This window comes from Sparus aurata, chromosome 12, assembly GCF_900880675.1.
Source record: "Sparus aurata chromosome 12, fSpaAur1.1, whole genome shotgun sequence".
NCBI lineage: Eukaryota > Metazoa > Chordata > Actinopteri > Spariformes > Sparidae > Sparus > Sparus aurata.
The window spans coordinates 7,571,387-7,590,212 of NC_044198.1; positions in this window are offsets into that span (position 1 = coordinate 7,571,387).

Sequence of the window (18,826 nt, forward strand, 5' to 3'; positions counted from 1 at the left end):
CGCAAGACGGGTACACGCTCGCAAACAAAACACACACAGCTCGCACGTCGCCTCCAGGTTTTGACACTCTACAAACATATATGCATACGTGCACACTTGAGACCCGGTTAAAAGGTATCCAAAACACACACATCATCTTGGACGGTGCCCCCCCGCGGGAGTCGATGCGGCTGAACGTGCACGTCCTTGCTCGGCGAAGCCTGCGTTCACGATGGTATTTTAGCGTAGCCTAAGCCTTCATCTCCTCATTTTACACACAGAGCTGACAGATATTAATATGCAAAATAGGAGGATGCTGAACAAAATGCTGATAATTAAGCGAAGATGTTCTGGGTAGAATCACGCTTAAGAGCGTGCACGTGGGACCGAGCACATGGTAAGCCATATGCCTCTGCGCAGTTAGCGCTATCCTTTGGGGTAGGGGGGGTTGGGGCCTGTTTCCGCACAAGCACTGTAAATGGAGCCTGGGAGACCTGAACTGTATCCTTATCACACTTTATAGAGTCGTCAGAGGAGAGGGATGCCGCGCTCGCTCCGTTCTTGTCACGGAAGAGGAAGTCACTTCACCTGACTGCGACGCAGGGGTCAAAGGTCAGCGGGATCTCCTCGACCGGACATCGTCGGTGTGAAGATTGGACGCCGTGTTGCATCCCAAACGTGTCTCCCCTCTACCAGGTTAGCTGCCTTACCCCTACACAGCACCTCCCTCCCTCCCTCCCTCCCCCCGGCTGATCTCTCCCTCCATCCCCAGAGGGGGTGAGGGAAGTGGGGAGGATTTTCGTGCTGCCGGGGGCGACAGGCTCTCTGTGCCATCCACTTACACAAACGGCAGGATCAGCGCTCCACACAAGAATAATTAGAAGATAATGGGTAGTAATGCGGCCCGATCTGTCCCGATTATCTCCTGGCACCGACCGGCACAGCGCCATCTGGTGCCAGATCTCGGGGCAGCGGCTGCTCTGCCACATGAAAAGAAGGTGGGCTTAGGCTTAATCTCACACCCCATTCTGTTATTGACTGTCTGTATGGTGCTGTATTCAAAAGTGAGGCGTGTGTGTCTGTGTGTGTGTGTGTGTGTGTGTGTGTGCGCGCGCATGTGTGTCAGTCTCTGTCTGCCCCTCTGAGATGGTCGATAGATATCACAGAGAAAGAGTGAGATTGCATTTATATTACATGTACGGGTGACAGCCGGTGTTGCCGAGTGTCTTGGTGATCGACAGTAAAGCAGAGTGTTGTTGAGAGCCCGGTGTGAGTTTCTGCAGAGCTGTTAACATGGACAAGTGTCTGTCACGCTGGGTTCTTTCTCAGCTTAACTCCCACCCTGCGTCTTCTTAAACAGCCTCTCTCCCACAGCTCCGGGCCAATTCAATATGACAGTCCATTGTATGGGCAGTGTGGCCTGAGGTTTAGTGCGTTAAGACTCTTTGTGCGTCGTGTTTACAGACGCTTTACGTTCCCGGCAGAATTGAAAAAGCCCCTCGCTCACCCCACACCTTTTGCGCAAACCAAAAGGGGCCTAATTCACGTAATGCCCCAGCTATTATGAACAGAGGAGAGCTGCTTTATTAAATTATCCCATCACGTACTCCACACACAGCCGGTGCTGTTTAGGAGAAGTTGTGGACGCGCACAGCAGCCACGGATTGACTCACTCCTCCCGCACGAGGAGAGAGTTGATCTGCATCAGTATGTGCTCAGCGAGACGCTTTATTGTCATTACCGTTGAATGCCTCAGACTGAGCAGCGAGGGTTTTTTTTTTTTTTTTTTTTTTTCTTCAGCTTGAAAATGACTGACAACTAATTTATGTCAGACTAGTGCTAAAACGAATTGTCAGACAGACACTTACAGTAACTCATTTTTAAGTCACTTACCAAGCAAAAACAGCAGAAATGCGAGGTCGCGCTGCCTTTCACGGTTTTATATTATTGTCAGCTGAGTGTCTTTATTTTTCAGGCAGTTTGTCAGTCAGGAAGTAGTGGTTTTCTTTTTCATTTGCAGTCACATTCAGCGGACTAAACAAACAACTGCTCACTAAATTTACCAACTAATCCTAGAAATAATCGAGACATTAGGCCCTATTTCTGAAACTGTCTTATCACTTTTCAACCTGTCATGGCATGAAAAATAAAAAAAGATAGCATCACAGGCTCTAAAGACTGATTTTCCCTCCTAAGCACATTCAATTCAAATGTATGCATTTAATACAGTTGAATAACCCTTTAAATAACTGACTGATTTATTTGCAAGAACACAGTTTATATATGAAGATAAACACCTTCAATAAATGTATTTAAAATACACCTCTGTGTTTACAAAAGCAATGTATAAAAAAATTTATATATATATTTACATTTGTATTTGTCCCTATGTGTAGCTTTTTTATACATTGCTTTGGCATATAAAATAATACAAGTATAAATAATTATAATTTTATTAATTTTCAGTTTAAATCATTCAGTAGGTTTACCAGGTTGTTTTGGAATATAAATGATTGTCATTATAGTGTTATATAATAAATTATTTCACTAGAATGTGCATTAAGTAGCTTTTGTGGAGCTTTCAGTCCTATCATATGATCTTCATCTGCAGATGGAATCCGCCCTGAGTGGGACACGTACAATTGTTAAGATTTTTTTTCTGAGCACTTTCTGTTCATGTTGATTTGAAGAATTGACTATTATTAAATTATACATATTAATGGCGCTAAAATATTATTTGAATACTGTTCTTTTCCTTTTTCCAAGCAGTGTGTATGGCCAGCAGGTAATCCTGTCACCTCTCAAAACTGCCAGAAATGTGAAACAATAGGAGGAGTTTGCATGTTAGCAGATACTTTTTTGTAACATGACACCTTTCAAATTGCCCTGATGGAGCACCTTCTCTTTATGAATACAGCGTGGTCTGTTCACCCTCACCCATACGACCATCTCACGGAACCACCCTCCCTCCTCCTCTCCCCTCTCACTGTCCCTCTAATTTGCTCTCTGTACACAACCTTTGCTGTTTATTGAGATGCTAGCTCTCTTTATGAGCACCTAATCCCAGTGCAGGGGGGATAATTTATGAAGCATTTACATGAAGAAGCCCAGCTAATTGGAAGCATGTGTCTGGGTAAGCCTCGCCAATGCAGACACGCCGCAGATGAGCAGGCCGGGATCCTCACCGCCTGTAACGTAACATCATAATCATGATTTCATCACAAAATAAGAATTTCCAGGAGGCTCCTGCAAGCCGGCCGGGCCGCGAAGCACATGTAACAGTGGCGCCGTATGTCAAAGAGGCCGAGCTATCGGTGCAGAGAGTCTGGAAAGCTGTCTTTTGTTTGCCGGGTCACGTACGGCCGCAGCATTCTTCTCAGGCTAACTGCCCCATCAGCGGAGGGCTGAGCCGTCGGAGAGGCACTCAGCGCTGCCTCTCAAGGCTTGACCCCCCCCCCGTCTGCCACGTCCAGGGGGGAGGTCAAAGGTTGGGTAGGCAGGTCTTTGCCAGCCAGCCAAGAGGGCACTGGCCATTTTGATGTCAGATGACAACCTCAATTCTCCACTTAGCGCGGCCCAGCATCCGTGGCCCTATTCTCTCCGAAAACCCAGCCTCCCCTCGAAAAACACCCCCATCCTCATTTACATCAGGTCGTTTGTTATGACTTTATGATTATATATGGGGCTTTGTCTGGCTGTGCATGTACCTTCACCACTCCCAGCTGGTCCCCATTAATAACAGGGCCCGGGTGTAGACAGAGCAGGAGAGACGGAGGAGCTTGTTAGCGTCATAGCCGAGCGCAGGGGCTCAGCATGTGAGAGTGGAAGGGCCGACAGGACAGGAGGGAGATGTACAGTACACATACACACACACACACACACACACACACACACAGACTCACCTGGAGTATCCTCTCACACTCCAACCACAAATTTGAAGTACATGACATGATGTCCAGCATTTGTCCTAGCAATTGCACAAAGACATCATAGTTTATTAGTGTGCAAGTATATGTGTAAATGTGTCAGTCTGCTGGTGTTCGTGTGTGTGTGTGTGTGTGTGTGTGTGTGTGTGTGTGTGTGTTTGTGTTTGTGGGCCACTGGGCATGTGTTGGGGTGAAAGCATAATGAGGCTGACTGGACAGAGTGGGCCGCCATGCAGACGGGCTCCATTGTGGGTCCCAAACGGCGGCAGAAGCCCCTAAAATCTGCGTCCCTGATCTACGCTCCAGGAGTCGGTGGGGAATAAAGGCGTGGAAATAGGATTTATTTAGCACGCCTCATCAAAAGGGAATTAGCGGGGTTTGGGGAGGGAAGACGGGGCTCTGTTTAGAGCTAGGATGAATGGCAGGATCATCTCTGTAATCCAAGGCCCCCCATCCTCCTCCTCCTTCTCCTCTCCTCCCATGCCCGAGAAAAAGAAGACAATCACCCACATTAGCTCTGAAGGTGCCTCCTGTAACCTCAAACCAGGGATCCTAAAAAAGGAGAATCGCTCGGTAAGATCTTGGCAGGTGAGGTTAAAGCGCGGCACCTGGATCCCTTTCTTCCTCTCCGCCACCCGCCTCTATCTTTTAATTCCTCCTCTCCCTTCAAAACATGGCCGCGGAGCTGTCAGACTCGATGATAGCGGGGCTGACGGCAGAGAGCTGGCGCGCCAACACGCAACAAACAACGAGCGAGCGTGTAAACTAAAGCAAACAAAGCCCCTCTCCGCTCCTCCAAAGGCAGGATCCCTCCCACCTGCCACCCCGCGCCGCTGATGAAACATACAGTAACAGAGAACAGCCATTAAATGGGCGCGCGGTAAAACCGACTTGTACAATGTGAGGGGGGCTTGTTGTGGCACATCCCCGCTCTCAGTCACACACACACACACACACACGCGTGCTTAGCCTGTTCATTATCATCCCCGCTTGTGTTTGTGTTTTCCGACTCCCTCAGCCCCCCCAGACGTGGCGGGCTGGGGTGCATTGTGGGGGATTTGTTACCTGAGGAAAAGGTGACAGGCTAAAGGGTGCTTGACTGGCAAATCTCTGTCGGCGAGGCAATAAACTCAAGTTTTGCTCATGCTCCGGACAAATCTCATCAACAGCCCCCCCCAGTATTTATATAATCAGGCTCTGAGGCGGCATCAGTAATTGACAGGGAGCTCAATTTCTCGGTGTTGGGCAAAATAAGGTGTAACTATCCATTTTTTTTAAATGTCACAGAACAAAAAAAAAAAAAAAAAAAAAACAGCGGTGTTTATTACAGGTGAGCTGTGACCGCTTTTTTTTCTGGTCAATCTCTTAATTTTCCTCCTGTTAAAAAGAAAAAAAACTACCGCGCCACCGAGGCTTAAATGAGGCTAAAGTCCACACATTTAGACAAATGAAGTTTTAATTGTGCTAAAATATGCAACGGTATTAATCTACATTTCCTGCTCCCATGGGCTCATCTCGCTCCCACTCTGCCTCGCCCTCCCTCCCTCCCCACCTCCTCCTCCCCCTCTTCGTCTCAGGAGCAGGGCTGATATAATGGGGCTTGGCCGGAATAAGCAATGCTGCCGTGCCCGTATATATATCTCAGGCGCCTGGGTAATTCCGGCTCACTTTATGTGTCCTCGAGGCTGCGTCGGGGCCCCGGCACACCCATAGCTCCTTTATGTAACACCCAGGAGAATCTGCCCCCTGCACAGGTACAGGCCTGGGAGAAACAAACACCATCAGTAACCTGTCTGCTGTACACAAGGCTGCTGGGCCTACCTTCACCCCTCCTCCTCCTCCCCCTCCTCCTCCTCCAATCCATCCGTCCCCTCTTTTCTCTTCTCTCTCTCTGCACCCCGCAACCTAATCATCTCCGGCCCCCATTCCCATGATTTATCGCTCTGCACGCTGCTGAAAACCAATAGATCAGGCTTGCGGCGGGGGGCCCGGGAGGCAGAGAAGGGACAGAGGATGGGGATGGGGATGGTGGTTCGGAGGGAGGTGGGATGGGAAGGGAGGGGACCTAGAGAAAAACCCACCTATGATGAAGTGCTCCGTGACACACAGGAAAAGCAACAGCAACATTACAGCTCGCAGTCGGTGTCCTGCCGTCCCTCTGAGCGCATTCCTCTTTCTTCTTTTCCTCCGGTGTCCTTCTCCGCGTCTCTCTTAGTGTCTCCTGTTTTTATCTTTACGAAAAGAAAAAGTGTCCTCTCTCGTTGAAGCTCTTCCCTCGTCCTTCATGAGGACTGAATTTCAACATCAGCACAGGGATAATTTCCACAATTAGCTTGGATCCCGCGCCCTGTGCTGAGCGATGGCTGAAACGGAGCAGGGCCGCGATCTAGAAATACCGAAGTCAGGAGTGTAACTTTTCCCCAATTAGTCATCTCCAGCTGTTACAGGGCCACACCAGTCCACAGAGGGAGGTCAGAGTGGACCACTGGTCAACCACTGACCACTGTAGGCCGCTGTTCACTTTTCACTTCCTGCGAACAGTGTAAATCACCTTTTTAACCATACCATGATCCTAACAGTCTTAACCAAGTCAGCTACTGCCTCACCCTAACCAAAACATAACCAACGTGGTGTCAGATCAGAAGAGAAGTTGAGATATGATGCTGTCCAGTCTACATGAACATCAGATCGGACAACGCCTACATGTCACCATGGACTAAACATTTTGGAGGACATGTTGGACTACTGACAGTTAACTATCTGGAAACGTTTCCAACTTTGGACCGGGGATGTGTCTGTTCATTTTCCCCTCACTCATTAAACCACTAAGTAACTGGTTGTTTATTAAGAAAAACACACATACACACACAACGACAAGAGTACTGACTGATTGAGGAGCAAACTTGTCCTGCGTAGCTGGATCTGTATCCAAACTGGGTTTCGTCGCTGTGCCGGCGCTGGAGGAAGGAGCTCGCTGGACTGTTCAAAAAGACGCTGTGAAAGGGCCTTCTTAGATGCCCCTGTGGTAGAAGTGCCCTCTGAGGTACCCTTCCAATTCACCATCAATGCGATGAAGTTTCAGGTAATCAGCCAAATTTGCCGTTGTTTGGACCACTGAAGATTCACTGAAGTATCCAATTAATACATGAAACCAACAGAAATGTCATATTTTGATCATGTGTTCACACATCATTTTACACTATTTGAGGTTTGATTGGTTCTCTCTCAATTACATCATCGTTATGTGATACCCAACTGGAGAATTAGTTCTACCAACTGTTCATGAGGTCAGTGTATTAATATCCTAGTCTTCACGTAGAAGTAGTGGATGGAAACATGGAGTGAACCGCATTTGTTGCTGATTTTCTGTAAATTCAGTTAAAATTTGGATGGTAGGAAATTTGACTGTTCTTTTTAATGCTTCAAAGTGATTCCCAGCCCTTGTCTTATATACATTTTATTATTTGTTAATCATATCAAATCTAAACTCACTGGAACCGGCCAGTATAAGACCAACCACGTGTCCTGTTCATGACGGCTCTGTCTCCGGCGAGTGAAGAGATTTGGACAAATTCATGGTTGTGAGCTGTCTGATGCAAAACTGCACCGTCAATGTGTGTGACCACTGATCCTGACACAAGCTCACCGAGTGTCTGCCGGAGAACGACACCTTTCATCTGCTCATGTTCATCCGCTCCTAATCCTTTCATCCACTTGTTGTAGCCGCTGCAGGCTTGTCATTTCATTTATGTGTGGACAGAATCGTTAAAATGCATCAGCATGTGATCGTGTGCATTGTGAGGCAGAAAAGTACGACAGACATGGATGGAAATGAACTAAATCTGACTCCCAAAGAGACTAAATCTTGCCTGCATATACTATAGGGTTCTGTAAGACACTTTTTATTCTTCAGTTTAGTTTTATGTGGATAGAGGCCCTTATTTATAAAAATGTTCTACTTGGTCTTAAGATCATTTCTGCCAGTGTGCTTGTGTCTGATTCATAAAAGATGCTGAGCATTAAAAAAAACTTTAAGGGGGGTTCTAAGAATCACACCCTGTATGTAATGTCAATATAGTGGACAAAGAAGAAAATATAACTTTGGGATCTGTAAACCACGGACATGCTGAACCCTAACTGTAACCTTAGGTTTCTTTTGGTTACATTTTTTTTTCTTGTGACAATGCTGTGCTTATGCTCTGGCTTAGGTGTTGGAACAAAACTACTTGGTTGGAGGTTAGGGAAAGATCATGTTTTGGCCTAAGATACCTGGTTTTGCCGCCACAAAACGCAGCTGGAAATTGTCTTGAGGTCTCCTTAAAAACATCCAGTGGTGTCACGCTGACAAATGTTAAAACTCCATCGTCCCTCATCAAAAAAACTCCAGTCGCTTCACTCACAAATGCTGAAATGCAGTATTGAACTGCAGTCTTTGGCTTGGCAGCCACCTCACCTACAGCTACACCACCATCGCCTCTGTCTCTCGATTTGAAAGTCAGGTCACAAGCATGTCATTTGAACGTGATATGACACATTGTGTACAAATTTCAATATGTCTGTATTCTTTTACTCCTTAAAATGTGAACATATCAGAAACGTTGGGGACTGATTAGTGATTAAAGCCATGAAGATTTGGAGTGCGTCGCTGCTGCAGTGAACAATGTTGATAATTCCTGTCACATTGTTCGTAGCGCTCATTGGATGCCGACAGGAAAATCAGTTGCGCCGAGACCTTGTTTAGGGATCAAATCGTGTATTCTTCAAAGTAAGGTTTTATAATATTACTACTAATAAATGCTATTTCTGAATTGATCGTAGGTCCGTTTTATAAATGAGAACCCTGGCCTTTGAAAAACGCTCCGAGTCAGGCAGGTACGGCCAGGCACTTGACCTCCCGGCCACCTGGCCTCTGCGTTCTACAAGGAACACATGGTGTCGCTCCTCAGAGAGTACACTTCATTACAAACATAGATTGGATTATGTCTTCCCAAACAGACTGACCGTGTCCAATCACTCTAGTGCGCCTTTGAATGAAGAATATTCACCTTATGTCTGGACCGGTGGGTTGAGAGGGTTGACGCGCGTACACATGCTCGGGGACGGGCCCTCCTGGGGACTGGTACACGGCCTGACGGGGGGAACAGAGGGGCATAAAAAGAAGCGAGGGGGGGGAGAATGAGAGAAAGAAAAAGAAATGTCTTTTAAATGACATCCCCATTGTGAGGCGGAGCAGGACGATGGCACTTTGCAAAACTGCTAACAATGAGCACAGGAGAAATCCCTTATCCTACAGGGGCCCGGCAGCATGCTCGCCATTACCATAGTCATTTAAATACAGTAATCTCATTTTCTGCCTCAGCCGAGGGGGCATGCTAAATTTCCCAGTGTGGTGGGAGGAGGAGGAGGGAGGGGTGTGCACGGCGTCCAGGGCATGCAGGATTAGTGACTTTTCCCAATCTGTGTGTGTGTGTGTGTCTCAGTTTGCAGGGTTGTAGCTGTGGCACACTGCAAAAATCCATTTTAACAGTTTTGCCTACCATTGAGTCCTTAAAGTCTAATCCTGGTTTATTACAATCAGATTGTATTTTCTTAGTTGTGACCTTCATTCTTTGGGCTTAAATAACAAGCTCCCAGATTTAACGCAAAGATCTGGGAATGCAGAGACACGACTAGTAAAGAAGTCAGAAAGTCGACAAACAAGCTCAGACGGGTTGTAAACAAACTTCTAGGTTGGTCAAAATGCAAGCATTAAAATTATTGTCACACTACTTGCCATAGTTGTGTGAACACAGTTTTTCTGTGCAGTCAGGGATTATTACCGACATTTCAGTGGTGCTTACTCTCAGATAAAATGGTTCAGAGCAGGGTTATTCAATTATGAAATTAATTTCTTTTGTAAGCCTCGGTAATGACACATATTAAAGAAATACATGTGAATGTGATTTTAAAAAGATATCAATATTATACTATATTTATATGCAGTTTAAATATGTTATCATATATTGGATTTCTGTATGCTGGGCCACATGGAGGTTGCTTGTGGTCCAGTGCACCTTGTGAGCCGCCAATCAAATAGGCCTGGTTCAGATAATCCGGCCCAAATGTTGGATTTTCAGGTTTCTTGTACTATCAGACTTTGCGGTGTGTTCCCCAGATGTTGATAATCAATGATGTGATTACAGTGTAATTGTAACTGATGGATGAAAAAGACTAAAACATGTACAAAAATAAATTGTAATGAACAAGAATTTCCATTGAAATAAAACTACAAGTGTAGTCAGTTAACTAATTTTAATGTGTTCCTGATTCAAATCAACTACGTTTCATATGTAAAAATGAATTCCAATAAATTATTTTTCTCATTTTTAAATAAGTAATTTTTTTCCTGATAAATCCATTTATCATTAATATCTACAGATATGTATAAAATGAAGGGAAATATAGAATAATTAATCCATTATCTATAAAATGAGGGGAAATAGGGAAAAATGCACGTCACAAGTTATTCGACCCCGAGGAGACGTCTCCAAAAGTCTTTTTTTGTCCAAATCAAGAGCCCAAAACCAAATGACACTCACTTTACAATGACAAAATGACACTTAGCAGAGTGCACACTCCGCCAAAGCCAAACCGTCCCATCTAATTGAATCAAGCCTAATCCAATATCAAATTCTATAGCCCTGTATCACTCTAAATTTAACAGCACCCATAACTGCTGAACCGTAATTTAAGATCACCAGATCTAGGATTTGCATCAAGTTGCGCTCCCTAATAGATACCAGCCGCCTACATACCTCCTAAATAGATTTTTTTTTTTTGTTGAAGAAAGTGAGAAAAAATTCCTAGAGCCGTCCTTCTTAGGCAGATCGGCACGACAAGTTAATTGGGTCTATTCTGGGCCGAGACCCATCCCTCATCCAAGTTTCATGGAAATCTGTGTGAAAACAGAACCTCCCCGGCAGAGGAAACACAGAGGAAAGCAGCAAATCCTCTCGGTTGAGAAGCTTGAACCAGAGACTGTTTGTTGTCAAATTAAGGGCCTCTACACTGACTCACATTTGAACTTCCACAAAGTTAAGGGACAGAGATTCTTGTTTTTTTTTTTTAAAGGAAGAGAAGCAGAAGTCAAGATGTCTTCACTTTTAATCCCTGCACTCTTAGAATCAGGAGAACCCTGCTCGCTTTTAGTAACCGAGGTCAAACAGCCTGGTGATCCTGAAGTGAACGTTTTGAATTTTCTGAAAAACTGAACAATCATTTCAGCACCAGAACCAAGTGTCATGTCTCTTGATCAGCCTTGATCCAAGAGACTGAAACACAAAAAATACAAAACACAAAATTCCTCCGTGCGCTGCAAGATTCATTCCCACGTTTTAAGAAAACACAACTTTTTTTTGCTCAATGACGGTTGGACATTTTTAAGCGGTGCGAGTGTTGTCACATGGGCAAGAATGTGCGCTTCAGGAGGGGAGGTGGAGGTTGTCCGTGTGTGTGTGTGTGTGTGTGTGTGCGCGTGTGTGGGCAAGGAGGGGGGGGGGATGTTGCCGCAGCAGCAGCTTTGGGGAATATCATATCAGATCGAACAACAAAAGAGGAGCGAGGGAGAAAAAGCTGTTTCCGCATAAGCTGTTTTCATTCTTCTCCGCTTCCGGTCCAGTGGAACAGTTGATGAAGTTTAAATGAAGCAGAATTAGGAGATCAAGCAGACACAGGAGCTGGTGTTGATGGTATCCGCGAGGCCCCCCCCACCTCCCTCCCAGCACCTGGGGAATCGAACCGGGGGACAGCTGACCTGGATGAAATGAAGAGAAAAGAGGAGGGAGGGAAAAAGAGAGTGAAGGCGAGGAAGAGGACGAAGGGGGAGGAGGAGGAGGGGGGGGGGGGGTGAAGCTGGGAGAGATAAGGGGATGAAGTATCCCCTAAATGTGATAATCTCCAATCACCTCTAACATCAATTCTGCCAAGGCCCGGGTTAATGAGCTCACAGCCGATCAAGCGTTATGCACCGCCGCCCCCGCCACCCCCCCCCCCCCCCCCCCCCCCCATCCCCCCCTTTCTCTCCCTCGCAGTTGCTCTCATCATCACTGTTGTTCTTTTGATTTAATCCCTCTTACTTCAGCTGATTTGAGCAAGAGAAGGAGAAAGAGAGAGAGAGAGAGAGGGGAGAGAAGGGATGGAGGGAAAAGCCTATTACCCAAGCTCCTCTGCTCTCAACTATCTAAATGCTAACGATGTGAGGGGGCGAGGGGGGGGGGAGATAGAGGAGAGGAGAGGAGAGGAGAGGAGAGGAAAATGATGATGGGGAGGAAGACACGCGAGGGGAAATGGGAAAGAGAGAGAGAGCGTGGAGCGTGTGTTTGGCAGGAGAGGACAAGACGCAGCAGAGGGGGGCTAATCTGTTGCTGCTCGGGGTCTCCGGGAGCAGTTTGGTTATTTTGAAAGCAGGTTAGCTGAGGAGAAAGGCCCCCTGGCGGCCGGTGTGCTGACCCCTCCCGTCCCCGGGGTCAAAGCACCTGATCTCGCCTCTTTCACTTCCACTCGAGCAGCTCTGACACACCCACACCCGCACACCAGCATCCTCCGCGCTCACTTTTACCTGCTTTCCCCTCCTTTTTTTTTTTTTTTTTTTTTCTCTGTAAGCTATTGATTAAAAAACAGGAGGAGGGGGGAGCACCACGTCTCGCCTGCTGCAGAGAATTACGCGCGGCGGATGTGATTCTCCGTGGCTGGTGTAGTTGGTCGGAAAAGACTGGGGTAAAAGCTGAGGGGTCACCTTGAACTGAGAGTAATGCCGGTTTCGATCTCGTCCTCGGCGGCGCACCGAGGGGACCGCGGCCCGTTTTCCACACAGTCTTTTTCGTTATGAGTTTCCTCTCCCCCTCTGCCTCCTGAACAATTGTTTTCTTAGTTAGGCTTCTTGATACAGTACCCAGAGGCCCCTAAAAACAACTGAGTAAATATTTGGCAATTGCTCGAGCTGAAATGATGATTATGAGCCAAGGGTTTGGCACAGGCGCGTGCGCCACCGCAATTCAAACCAATACCGGGCTTTAATTGGACTACAAATTCTCCAAAGAGAGTGCACGCAATCCAGTGTTTGCCTTGTTTAATTTCCCTTTTTTTGTGTGAACTTTGCAATTACGCAGCGGTAGGTAGCGAGGCACCTGTGTGTCGCGAATTAATTGCCTGGCAAGTTCACAAGGCGGCGGGGCTGATTTACATGGTGATATGAGGGAGAGAAACATGGGCGCAGCGTGCCACTCTTCCAAGTGTGTAACAATCATATTTGATTTGTTTTCGCTGCCTGGCACTCAGCATTTCAATTCATCTGGAATACACAAGAACAATGGGAGGAATTTGCTCGAGAAAAAAAAAAAAAAAAACCCGGCGCACACGCGCTCACGTCCGCCCCGAGAAGCGCAGTCACTTATTCTGCGCATAACAAGTCCTACCCGTCAGATTCTACCCTCTTTCAAGAATCCCATTTGATTTCATATTGGCCAATGAAACAGTGCAGGGTGAGAGGCAAGTGAACAATCAATCTTTGTAATGTGATCCACGAATCGAGCGCGGTGAGTAAATGTTTGCTCAGGCAGCCATCCAAGCCCGCAGTCAAACGAATTCTGCAGAAAAAGGAATCTATCCAGGGCAGGCCTCTCTCTTTATCTCTCGCCTGCCCGACAGCAGCAGGGTATCAAGCACATTATATTCCAGCGCTCTGTGCATTTTTCATATAGGCTCGCCTTTTATGTTTTATGTACGCCAGCTCAGGGGAGAACAGCTGTGTGGGCGCCGCATCCTCAGTAAGTTTAGAGGGGAGTGTGAGGGAGAGAGAGAGAGAGAGAGAGGGAGAACTCATTTCAGTGGGAGAAGTGGAGCAGAATGCCAAACGCAGCGAGCGCGGTACCTGCGAACAAACAGGAGCTGCAGACCAAGGCCTGCCTCAGCTATTACATTACCATAATACACGGAAACAACACCTCGCATGCTGTTACTGCAGTAATTTGAAAACAGATTGACAGGATTTACAAGTTCTCAGCTTATCTGCGCCGTGACCTCCGTGACCTCAATCTTCACTGTCAACTTTTCGGAGTAAAAATCAGATGTTGGAGGCTTATTCGCAGTTGCTGCAGACTTTTCCAGGATAATCTGGTATTATATATATATAAATAATGGAAATTGATTTTTTTTTTTCTTTCATTTTTTGTTTGTTTTCAGACCAAAAGAGAAAGGAAAGAGGAAAAAAAACCAAAAACATAGTGTGATTTTATAATTGACCCTACTTGCTCCTTCACGCAGAGCTGATAAATCCCTCAGCCTGTTGGAGTATAATGTGGAAGATACTGTGAACAGAACAACAGCTCTTTGAGGGATTAGGCTGCATTGTGAATTAGTGCGTGCGCTATCTATACAGAATCTGATGTTAACACCTCTGCTTGCTGCTAATGCCAAACAAGGGTCAGTATAAATCAAAGAGATAAGTGCGATAGCACTACGTCAAGTTAGATTATAGGGTGTGTCATTAAAATGCAGTGTTTTTAATGGTCTTTAAATACATTACTCCAAAGGTCTTTTATTGTTTTTAAATTGTTCAGATTATACATTTATATGAAATCTAAAATATGTAAAGTGTTATATATGTGAACCCTGTCAGAAAGATACCAATAATCTGCATTACATCCAGTCAGTGTATAAAAGGAATATATGAACATATTTTTCAATAAATAAACAAGACATGCTGTAGCTTCAAATAGATTTTCTGTTTGTTACAAATGAGTGCATTCTTTCTCACCCTTCTACCGATATTAGCAAATAATTTAGATTTATTTCTGTATGATTGGTTCCATCTTTAAAGCAAACACACTGACTGACTTAGTGTTTGTCCATTTTTGTTGTAATCATTTTGGCCTCAGGCATTTATTTAAAAAAAACGTATCAATTCATTAATTAATTCATTTGCTGCACCTGTCTGATCACAGCACATCACTGGGAATAGACAAAAACCAGCAAGCTATTTTTAAAGCATAGTTCCATTCTGGATGGATAAGCGAAGAATGTCCAGTGTTTTACAGTGTGTTCGGCCATTTTTAGAATATTTCATCTCTTCTAATCTTCAGCCTGGTCAAACCGAGTTGTAGCCTCAGAGACTCACTCCTCGCAGCCTGAGCTCCTCTGCAGGAGACAGAAGGTGAAATCTGTTTGTTTAGAGGGACACACTGCCACCCAGTGTTAAAGGCTGTGAGGCAGGAAGAGCTGAAGATTTTATTTTTTTATTTCCCCATTTCTGATACCGGTCACTCCTCATCATACTTCTCAGTATTAATACATCTCATTGATGTTAATTCAATCAAGAGGAACTGGCCGAGTGATGTTGAGAATTATCCTCTAATGATAGCTGTACATGTTGTGAAATGAAAGATACTCTGTTCCTCAACAGGACTATAACTTCTAACTTCTTCTAAATCAAATCTGTCTCTGACTCTGGCGACAGGATCAGTACTGGCATATGATGCACACAGGATGACTGTCTGACTCTATGTCAATGTCACAAATGTTAAATTCCACAAATAGAAGCTTTAAATTAATTATTTATCCCAAGATCCCGTCTTGTGTTAATTCTTGACCAATTAAAAAAGGAAAGACTTGCACTATCTCTGTTTCAATCTTTATGCTAATCTAAGAATAACTGCTTGCTCGCTCTGCTCTTAGCATCTGGGCATTAGTGTGTACAGAGTGGTTCGCAACTTGCGGCAAGAAAGCAAATTAGTCTGTTTCCCTGCAACTATTTTTCTTGAACCCTCAATGGTCCAACTCTTATCTAAAGTTTTATCTTCAGAGTGAAACAGGAGTTCCACAGGATTCTGTGTTTGCCCCACTTTGCTTCAGATTACATAAAATGATTTAACAGAATCATGCATGAAGCAGGTTTTCAGATGTACACAGATGAGGCTATTGTATATGTATTTGGTAGAACTAATCCCTCAATTCTTCTATAACTTTATTTAAACAGGAAACAAAATTTAAAAAAAAAACTGTTGGACCAGTGGGATTTCTAATATTAGCCTAAATAACCATGCTCTTAAGAGACTTGGTGATACCTGGTTTAAAATTCATTTGAGTAAGTGATCATTTTTGGTACTGTTTAAAATAATACCCCAATGAATACGCTTATTTCAGCTAATTGCTGAAATGGATTCATGTTAATGAGTAGTACACACCCAGACAGCTGCAATGGATGAAACCAAGGAGTGGCGTGTTTGTCAGTCAGTATATTTGAATATGTGTAAATCAGTCACGGCAAACACGAAGCTCAGAGACTTCATTGTCAGTAAAATGGCAGTCGACTTCAACAGGTATTCAACCTGCCTCCCACAATGAAACCTTGATGGTTTCAGTGCATATGTGTCACAGATGCATAATGTTTCCTGTGAAGCCTGAGTGGTTCAGGTGCAGCCTCCCATCTGTTAGTCAAGGTTCCTCTGGGTGTATTTGACCAAATTGAACAGTGTGTGTGTCACTGCTTTATTCTGGCATTCCCACATCACATCTTTCAGACTGCTCATAATTTTAACACATTGTACACATCATCTGTTTTCACCAAATTTTGAATGCCCCTGTTGAATTATATTCTGAAAATTCACTGGCCAGCACAGAAAAGTTGGTGGATTTTTACTTGAACTTTGCTGAATGATCATCACTCAACACCCGGATCTTGTGTTTAGTCAGAATCATTGCTCAGTTATTAATGTGCCATTCCATTTCATAAAATCTCTGAAAATTATCTGAAAAACTGATTTGATGTTGACAAAATGTGGGAAATACTTAATCTCACTCCAGCAGTTCAAACATTTAAAATGACATCTGAAGAGAAATGATAAATGATGTTGTCAAGTCAGGTCATTATTCCACAGACCAGATTATTTTATATATTATATTATTCATCATATTATTTAACTCACAACTACATAATTGTCCACATATTAATGGAGTGATGACCATGGCAAAGCCAGAACAATTACCCAGATGTTAATCTGGGTCTATTTCTGTTTTCAGAAGGTCTGTTTTATTTTCCCTAATATAAAAACTATATAATTAATACTGTTTCCAAATTGTTGTATTCTAAACACTAGAATAAAAGCAATGCCCCTTTTTCAGACTGACTCATTAGAACTTATTGAACTCAGATCAGTTCCAGTCACTCGTCGCTCGCTGCTGCTGTCTGCTTACAGTTACAAGCAGGGAACTCAAAGGAACCACCTCAGTGACCCCCAGTGGTCACTTATCCAATCACTTGTCAAACATCGATATAGACTACAGCCAATATTTTTTTTAAAGAAAATAAAGCCCACACTGACCTCAGATTTCACATTACAGGATCTTAATATTTTACTTTCAAATTATCAATGTAAAACACAATTTTTATGTATAGAACATGGGTTGAATTATCTGTTTACATGTGCCACTTCCATCCAGATTCCTCTGCACTGTAATAAATTGTAATCTTGTAATGACTGAAGGACTTTAAACTGCCTTGTGTACTCCCTATCTGTACATTTTCAAAGATCTGAGAGAGCTGAGCAGACTATCTGGCTCTTAATTGATTCTTTTGTTCACCTCAGTCCCCATCAGCAGGAGCCTAAACCTCTATTATTGGCCAAGAAAAGAAGGAGGGATGGAGAACCGGACAGATAGAGCATGAAGAGAGATAGTTAGTGGTGGGGAGAGATAACGAGGAGGGCAAAGTACCCTGTAGGATTAGCAAAAAGGGTGGATAATAGGGAGAAAGTGTGACCGCATATACAGTAGCCTATCAAGTGAGAGTGAAAAATGGGGGAAGGATTGGAAATGAGCGAATCATATGCTGTAACTTATCCTCCCAGTTCACCAGAGACCTGAGACACTTTGGTTTAGAGAAGCAGGAGGGCCAAACTCCAGGTAGCCGCAGGGAGATGAGAGAGCATTTTTTCACGCTTGAGAGGATTCTTCGCAGTACCTAACTGGCTACTCTGGCCACCAGTCCTGTACACTGGTCCCCGCTTGGTGCTTTGTCAATGTGCTGTGACTAATCCAGGAGGGGTCCCGCATTTCTCTCACCCTAATTAAAAGAGGATTAGACGGGATGGAGCTCTAGGCCACTCCAACATGCATAGCCATCGTCCCCTTGCTTTCCCAGGATAATCACACTTAATGGAATTGCCTGGGTTTTCTGTGCAGACCACCACCTGAACTCAACGAATGGGTGTGTCACTGAAATAGGTGGTGCCAGGACTAAGGGGGCTTACAGATATCGATCGGATCAAAAACAGGCACTGTAGCTATTCCCCAACTGGTGTAGACACATGGTCTATCTGTATACCCAGAATCGGCTTTGTTTCCAGTGTTGTTTCATAATTTGTGATTATAAAATTGAGTCCTGATGGTTTATGGATTATTTGTGCTGTGGGGATATCAAAAGTGATTCAAAATACAGTCGTTTGATTTTTTTTATTTTTTTTCAAAACACAGTTTGTGAAATCTAGTACCAACAATGAGCTCGGGTGCCGTCCTCTACCCCAATTAAGGTAGGGGAGTGTCCAACTTTGGGACCTGAAAATCTCTGCTTTTTGCAAATGTTGTGGGTCTGACCAAGACCTTCAGACCAAGACCTTTAGCATGCACTGATGCTGTTCTTAAGAATCAGCACCTCCAAATCAGAGGCCATGGTTCTCTGCTAGAACAAAGAATTACTTCCTGTAGGAAGGGAGTGAGTTGGTGCACCAGGTGAAAGAGTTAAAGTATCTCAGGGTCTTGTGGCACCACCAGTTATACTGTTGTTGTCACGGACTTGTGGTGAAGGGAGAACTAAGTCAGAATAAAAGCTTTTTGACTCTCCGGTCGATCTAAGTCCCAACCCTCAGCTGTGGACACAGCTTTGGGTAGTG